Source organism: Macrotis lagotis, chromosome 4 (genome assembly GCF_037893015.1).
Source record: "Macrotis lagotis isolate mMagLag1 chromosome 4, bilby.v1.9.chrom.fasta, whole genome shotgun sequence".
Lineage (NCBI taxonomy): Eukaryota > Metazoa > Chordata > Mammalia > Peramelemorphia > Peramelidae > Macrotis > Macrotis lagotis.
In genome coordinates this window covers 252,794,250-252,802,603 of record NC_133661.1, presented here as the reverse complement: position 1 = coordinate 252,802,603, position 8,354 = coordinate 252,794,250, and the positions used below count along the sequence as shown (strand labels likewise).

Below are 8,354 nucleotides of genomic sequence, written 5' to 3'. Positions count from 1 at the left end.
GATAACTTTTGTGCAAATGGCTGATTACAATGAAAATGGATTCACTATAAAAGGATATCATTAGTACCTGCCTTAGGACAGGGTCTAGCACATAACATAAATGCTTATTAACTGACTTGTTGACTCTTAAGCTATTGATTTGTGTTTCAATCTATAAATTTGAAATAAAATGGTTGTAAAAATTTTCTAATAGGTACATCTTTAATTTTTAAAACATTTCAGTGATCTTTAGAACAAGAAGAAAAATTATAGAGTGATAGATTGCACTGGATAAGATTTACAATTTTAAAAACTTCTAGTTTAAAAACCTCTAGCAAACCATTCCAGTATCTTGGCTAAGCAAACCCCATAAGGGGTAATGGAGAATTAGAAAAGCCTGAACAACAACAAAGTTTTATCAGCACCTATTTCTGTGGCTCTCATCTGTCTCTTGATTCCCCTTATTAATTTATTTAATTATTAATTTATTATCCATCCCCCCAATCTATACCTCTTCCTACCTTCCCTATATCTACTAATAGCACTATGAAACTTCCAGTCTTCAAGTCCCATTTGTCTCATTACAGCCTTTCTAGACCTCCACAAATTGATGCAGCTTCACTTTTGAATTTGTATCCCCAGTAACTAATATATCTTACACATAGTAGGAACTTTCTAACTTGTTAAATTGAATTGTGTGTACACATGCTATTTTTAGAAGATTTCTATTCCAATTTCAAGTTCTTACAAGAGAAGGAAAGTTGACATTCTTGCTCTCATGTTTATGTCTTTCATTTTTCTTTAAAGTTCTATAGAATCTGAAGTATATCTTTATCATGAGATCAACACTAATCTCTCCTTCATGAGCATGAATATTTGTTTTCCTCCAATCCATTTATACCACCCATGGGACAGAGAGGTTTTAGTGATGCTTAAAAGAGAAATACTTTTAAGGGCATAAAAAGCAAAAAAAGCAAAAGCAATCACCAGAAAGTCATGGTAATCAAATGCATAAAAATGGAAGAAGCAAAATATAGTTAGGAATTAATACTCTTTACCCCACACTTCAATATCATTCTTGAACTAGAAGTTTTATTAATTAATGATCTCTTCATTGCTAAATCTGATTAACTTTTTTCAGTTTTCCTTTTCCGTGAGCTCTCTGTGACTTTTGATCCTGTTAAACAAAACTTTCCTCCTAGATATTCTTCCTTTCTTGACTTTGGTACCACTTCTCTCATCTAGATTCTCCTACTACATGTTGAAATAATCCTCTTGATCATCATTTGTCTGCCACCTCTCACTGATGTCCACCATGATCTGAGAAACTTTCTTTTCTCTCAGTGATCTCATCTACTTCAATCTATTTAATTATGTCAGGGCTGTCCAAACTTACTTTTTAAAAGTTTTTATTGAAGCAATAGACAATCTATTCCAATTTGTCATTTTAGTAAAAGCTCTGCAATAGCTCAGCTACGTTTACTGAAACATTTAGGAAACCCACAGGGGGATGAACAAAATCACATCTCTTCTGCATCTTGGACAACCCTGAATTATGTCATTAGCAAGGAGCAACAAAATCCATCTAGCCCTAAGAATTCTTGATTCATCTCATCAAATACATGCTGATTATCTTCTCCTTTCAACTAACCCATCTCCTTAATTTTCCTAAGTTTGTTGAGGTTACCATCATGCACCAGTCCCCCAGATTTCCAATTTCAGAGTCATCTTTGACTATTCTTTCTTTTTCACCTTGAATATTCAATCAGTGGTCCCTTCCTCTTACTTATTTCTTCCATCTGCTCCCTTCTTCCCTCTAATATAGTCATCATTCTAATTAAGGTCCTTATCACCTCTTGCTTTGATTTTTTAAAATAGCCCACTTCTAGGTCTCCTTCCAGTCTCTTTCATCCTGAACAAAACCACTAAATCTTTCTTTCTTAAGACAGGGATCTGGCCTTGTTGATTTTGTCTCTACCTTAATTTAAAATCTTTAATATTGACACTTCAGGGATAAAATATAAACTCTTCTTTCTAGAATTTAAGAATTTTTGCAATGTAACTTCAATGTAGTTTTGTTTCATATTACTCCTTTTCACACCTTCTATGTCCAATTCAAACTGTACTGTTATTCTCTAAATTTGACAAACTATTTCTTGCCTCTATGCAGCTGGTCAGTCTTCCCCCATGGCTGGAATGAACTCCTTCCTGACTTCTACCTTTCTGAATATTTATTCTTCAGTGATCAAAGTTGGTGTCACCTTTCTCACAAAGACTTCCCTGGTCTTCCTACATATTACCTGATATTTATTTGTATACATTTCTGTAATAATACAGGAAAGATCAGGACTATTCAGTACATTCTCCCTCAATGGAAACCTATAGATACTATCAGTTATCTTTAAGAATAAAGAGAAATGTTATGGGGCAGCTAGGTGGCGCAGTGGATAGAGCAATGGCCCTGGGGTCAGGAGTACCTGAGTTCAAATTTGACCTCAGACACTTAATAATTACCTAGCTGTTTGGCCTTGGGCAAGCCACTTAACCCCATTGCCTTGCAAAAAAAAAAAAAAAAAAAAAACCTAAAAAAAGAATAAAGAGAAATGTTACAGAAATGGCCATTTGGCAAGAAGTTTAGAGAGCTTTAACTATATGTGAAATGAACCTGGAGAATGAACATTGATAGACATAGAAAAATAGAAAAATCAAAGAAGGGGTAATGAAGGAGTGAGGAAGGAAAGGTGAGAGAAAGGGAGAAGGGATTAAATGATTATCTTTGTTTAAAGAGCTATTCCAATCTTTATCTTGTGAATAACACGAAGAGAACCAGAAAATATAATTTAATTGGCTTTTTGCTTAAATTAAATGATGTGGCATTATTTTCAGAAGGAAGAAAAAGTCATCAGCAGTTGCAGTGATGTTAGACATAATTCTGGCTGCAATCTTTCTCACAATATTTATCCATGAATTTATTTTTATTATTTGTCACATTGTTTTATATAGCTGGTATCTTGGATATGTATTTAAGCCTAGATGATAAGGAGTTTTGATATAACGAGAGATTGTTGAGAAGACAGAATTTCTCTAATTCAATATTGTATTTGTATATAAGAACAATCTGATTTTTGTCTTTGTATCTCAAGAACCCTAAAGTTAATTGATGTTTAACAAATACTTGCTGAATAAAATTGAAATAAAGAAGAAATCATTATTAAAAATCTATTTTAGTATATATGTGTACAGGTATGTATTATTAGATACATATATGGCATATTCATGTATCATTGAAACATAAAATACTGCACAATTTTCCAATAAAAAGGATCAAAGAATATGAAAAAATGTAAACTATCAATGATCATCTGAAAAATGAACTATATTATTAATAATTTTTTTAAAAAATTAAATAATTGACAACATGATTAAAAAATAGTCATTGTTGATGAGGCTGTGGGGAGTCAGGTAAACTAATACCTATGAATACCTATGAACTTGTCCAATCATTCTGGAAAACAATTTTTATTATATTATATATTAATTAACTTATATAATATTATGATTATATCTGAAAAGTTACTTAATAATTCATACCATGACTCTGTGATACTACTACTGAGTGTGTACTATAAGGAAGACAAAGGTAAGGAGAAAATTCCTATATGTACCAAAATATTCAAAGCAAAACTTTTCTGCCAGTAAAAATTAGAAACAAAATAAGTGCCTAATTATTGGGGAATGGATAAACAATTGTACTATATGAATGCAAATGGATAGATATAACTGCTCTTTTGGGTGACCTTTCTTAAGAATTTTTCTTTTTTTAACATGAATGAGTATGGAAATAAGAGGAGAGAATATGACTATGATATAAAAAAAGAGATCAATAACATTTTAAAAAGAAATTAGGATTTAATGTACAGTGCTTCATATTAAATTAGGGTCAAAATCCAGGTTCAAAGTCAAGAAAACTTAGATATTAGGGGACAATTTTTCCTAAATTCATCTCTGTTCTCTTCATAGTTGAGCCGCCAGGCAACTAGGTAGTGCAGTGGATAGAGCACTGGCCTTGGAGTTAGGAGGATGGAAGTTCGAATCTGGCTCAGACACTTGCCACTTATTGACTGTGTGACCTTGGGCAAGTCACTTAAACCTGATTGCCTCGCATCCAGGGCAACCAGTTGACTTGATTCATATCTGGCCCTTGGACCCAGATGGCTCTGGAAGAGAAAGTGAGGCTGGTGTCTTAACACAGCTCCCTCTCACTCAAATTTAATTCATGTGCTTGTCATGGCATCACTTCCCTGATGTCATGATCTTCTTTGAGAAACTGAGTCACCTTTTCTCCATTCAACACATTCTCCCCCACCACCACCACCACCACCACACCTTCTGATCTTTGCTTTAAAATTCATTAATGCATTTATTCCATGAAGTTGTATTTTTTAGCAATCATGGTATGTTTTTCCCCTCCTAAAGTGAAAAACTGTTGGGGGACAGACTAAGTTTGTCAATTAATCAATAATCACTTATTATATTAACCAAATTTTGTATCTCCCACTTCCATCCTTATCTTTACCATACTCCTACAATTGGCAAATCATACTACACATAGAAGGTGTTTGATGAATAAATTGATGAATTGGTAATAATGGTAATCAACATTTATATAACACTTTAAGGTTGGCAAAGTTTTATATATGTTAACTCATTTTTAGTTAATAACAGTCCTTTTAATAAGTTTCTGAGGATAACTGAGTATTCTCTTCCTTAATACAATCAGTTTGTTCCTATTCATCCTGACCATACAGATTAAAACCTCTAATTAGAAACAGGTTTTTGTTTGGCATTTTGTTTTTTTTGTTTTTTTTTGCTTGTTAGAGTGTTCTTATGCTACAGTGGTCCTTCTGGAAAATATTTGAAACAATTCTGCCCCATGGAACCAGGAAGAATTTCTCTAGTCATCTGATCATAAAGGCACCCCACTCCTTCCCTCCCTGAACTATCCAAGACCAAAACCAAGAATATTGATACAGTGACTTTCATGACATAATAATATGTATGGATGTAATTTGTGAGAAATTAGTGAGGAAATGTGATTGAGTATATAGTGAGTTGGACCTAAAATTAAGAAACCCAGGATTTCACATCCCACCTCTAATACTTAATAGCTGTGAGGCCATGAGCAAATCACTTGCTCTTCCTGAGCCTTAGGCTATAAATAAAACTATAAATTACAGATAGGCTATGATCAGATAGAGGGGTTCCCAACATTGTTGAAATTGGGATATATTAGGGAAATGATCAGCACTATTGGAAAAGCAGGCAGAAAGAAAAAATGAAGACTTGAGGAGCTTTATTTAATACCATTCCCCAAGAAATCAACCTATCTATCTATCTATCTATCTATCTATCTATCTATCTATCTGTGTGTATGTATATTTGGTTTCAATATTCTTTCTTCAAGATTGTAATAATAATAATAATTATCACATATACACACATACCTTTAAATATTCAATGCTACTATGTTTTATTTTTAAATAAACATCATATTATTACACTTAGGAAAGAACACTTGGAACAGGCATCACTTTACTGAGCAAAATTAAAAGTTGTCAAATGATACACAACTCTGAATTTGTCAAATCTTTAGAAAGGAACCTGAGTTAAGATCTAAGAGTACAATTAAAATGCCCTCTGTGGGGGGACATCCGCAAGAATATAATATGGCAATATGTCAACATAGAATCATGGAACAAATGGTGAAGTCATGAGGATTTTTTTTATAGAAATGACAGTTTTAAGGGAATTCAGGATTAGGTTATTACCATCAGAAATTACAGAAGAGTTATTCTTAAGAAGTGCAAATTTATTGTTCAATGCAACTTATTCAAGAAAAAGGAACTGTGTGACATATCACTGAAAGGTGTATGAATTTTTCATCTGCTAGATATCTAGCAAGACATGATTTGGTGGTCAGAATTATACATCCGAAATCTACTATCTTTCATAAATCAATAAGATGACTAATCCTAATACAACAAATACAGACTTCAAAATTATACTTGAGAATTCAACAAATAAACTGTACTGGAAGCAGAGGATTATCTGAAGCAAAACAATGATCTGTCCATTTTTTTATTGAAGTGTTAAAATATATATATATATATATATATATATATCTCAACATACTAAATATGCACAAATTCTAAGCCATGTGGAATGAAAGGCTTTCAAAACTTAGAGATCTACTGGAAGAAATCAAGTCTATACAGTAATAGGATGAGGTCTATCTCATTTCTGTCATTCTGTATCTATTAGAGTTGTTTTAAAGATCCTTTCAAGGAATATACAGAGTTTAAGCTTATAACCCAGTAGTTTATATTTGGACTATAATAATCCAAAGAAAATAAAACATAAATTAAATATAAATTGAAATATAATTAAATTAAAAATTAAATATAAAGCTAATAATAAAATAGTGATTCATCCCAGGACCATTTCTATCTAAACTCCATCAAAAAGATAAGCATGAAATTAGTAATAAAAATAGAAATGATAATACAGTCTTACATCTAAATAGTAATTCTAACTTGTTAAAAGTAGTCTCATGTACATTTTCTTACAAAGTTGTGAAAGTTAAGTAGGACAAGCATTATTATCTAATCTTACAAGGAAAGCGAATCAGAGAATTTAAGTGACTTATTCAAAATCACAACTAATTAACGACCGAACTAATACTAGAATACAAATCTACTTAGTCTTAGTCTTTTCTAGGAAGACAAAGAAATTTCACTTTTGTAGTAGTACTAGCAGCAGCAGTAGCAGCAGCCGAGGTGGGGGGGGGGGGGCAGGAGTAGGAGGAGAAGTAGGAGTTAGGAGTAGTTATTATTGTTGTTTGTTCAGTCATATCTAATTCTTTGTGATCCCATGGATATTTCTATTCTCTACCATTTCCCAAAATCTGTGTGTATGTAGGCTCATGTTCATTGCTATCATGACACTATCTATCCATCCATCTCATCTTCTGCCATTCCCTTTTCCTTTTGCCTTAAATCTTTCCCAACATCAATGTCTTTTCCATTGAGTCATGTTTTCTCATTTTTGTGGTCAAAGTACTTAAGTTTTGGTTTCAGTATTTGAACTTCCAGTAAATAATCTGGATTAATTTCTTCAAGTATTAACTAGTTTGATTTACTTGTTGTCCAAGAAACTCTCAAAAGTCTTCCTCACCTCCACAATTCAAAAGCATTGATATTGCAGCATTCAGTTTTTCTCTATAATCCATCTCTCACTGCCAGACATTGCTACTGGAGAAACCATATCATTGATTACATAGACCTTTGTTAGCAAGATGATATCTCTGCTTTTTGGTTTGCTGTGTAAAATTGCCCTAGCTTTCTTTCCAAGAGTAAGCATCTTTCAATTTCATGACTATATGTCATCTACAATGGTCTTTGAGCCCCAAAATTTAAAGTCTAACACTGCTTCTCTTCCCTCTCCCTCTATATGCCAGGAAATGACCAGTTGCCAAGATCTTCATGTTTTTAAATATTAATCTTCAAGTCACCTTTTATACTCTCCTCTTTCACCCATTAAGATTCCTCTTCATTTTCTGCCATCAGAAAAATATCATCTGCATAGCTAAGATTGTTAATATTTCTCCCAGCAACTTTAATTCTGGATTTTGACTTAGCCAGTCTGGCATTTTCATATGATATCCTCTGAATATGTTAAATAATGTATAGTTTTGTCATCCTCCTTTTCCAACCTTAATCAATCAGTTTTCCATGATCAGTTTTTTTTGTTAGTTTTTTGGCAAAGCAATGGAGTTAAGTGGCTTGTCCAAGGCCACACAGCTAGGTAATTATTAAGTGTCTGAGGACAGATTTGAACTCAGGGACTCCTGATCAGGGCCAGTGCTCTATCCACTGTGCCACCTAGCTGCCCCCATGATCAGTTCTAATTCTTGCTTCTTAGTCTGCATAAAGTTTTTTTCAGGAGACATCTAAGATAACCTAGCATTCCCTTATCTTTGAGAACTTGCCAAATTCTGTTTATCTACATAGTCAAAAGCTTTACTGTACACAGTCAATGAAGCAGATATTTTTCTGGAATTCCCTTCCTTTTTCCACAATCTAGCAAATATTAGCAATTTGTTCCTCTGCCTCTTTAAAAACCAACCTACTCTTCTGGTAATTTTTGGTTCACATATTTCTGAATCCTAGCTTGCAGACTCTTAAGCATAACCGTGCTGGTGTGTGAAATGAGCAAAATTGTTTATTAACTTGAACATTATTTGTCATTGTCCTTCCTGGCTCTGTGTCAAGAATACTTTCCTTCTTTCCTCAGCTAATTGTAAAACCTCATCATAC

At 33.1% G+C, this 8,354-nt stretch overlaps 1 protein-coding gene across 1 annotated transcript in view; it reads right to left on the bottom strand.

Moving 5' to 3' along the window:
* LOC141522389 (zinc finger protein DPF3-like) overlaps nucleotides 1-8,354 on the bottom strand; it is a 547,867-nt gene that overhangs the window by 208,892 nt on the left and 330,621 nt on the right. The gene's annotated exons all lie outside the window — the stretch shown is intronic.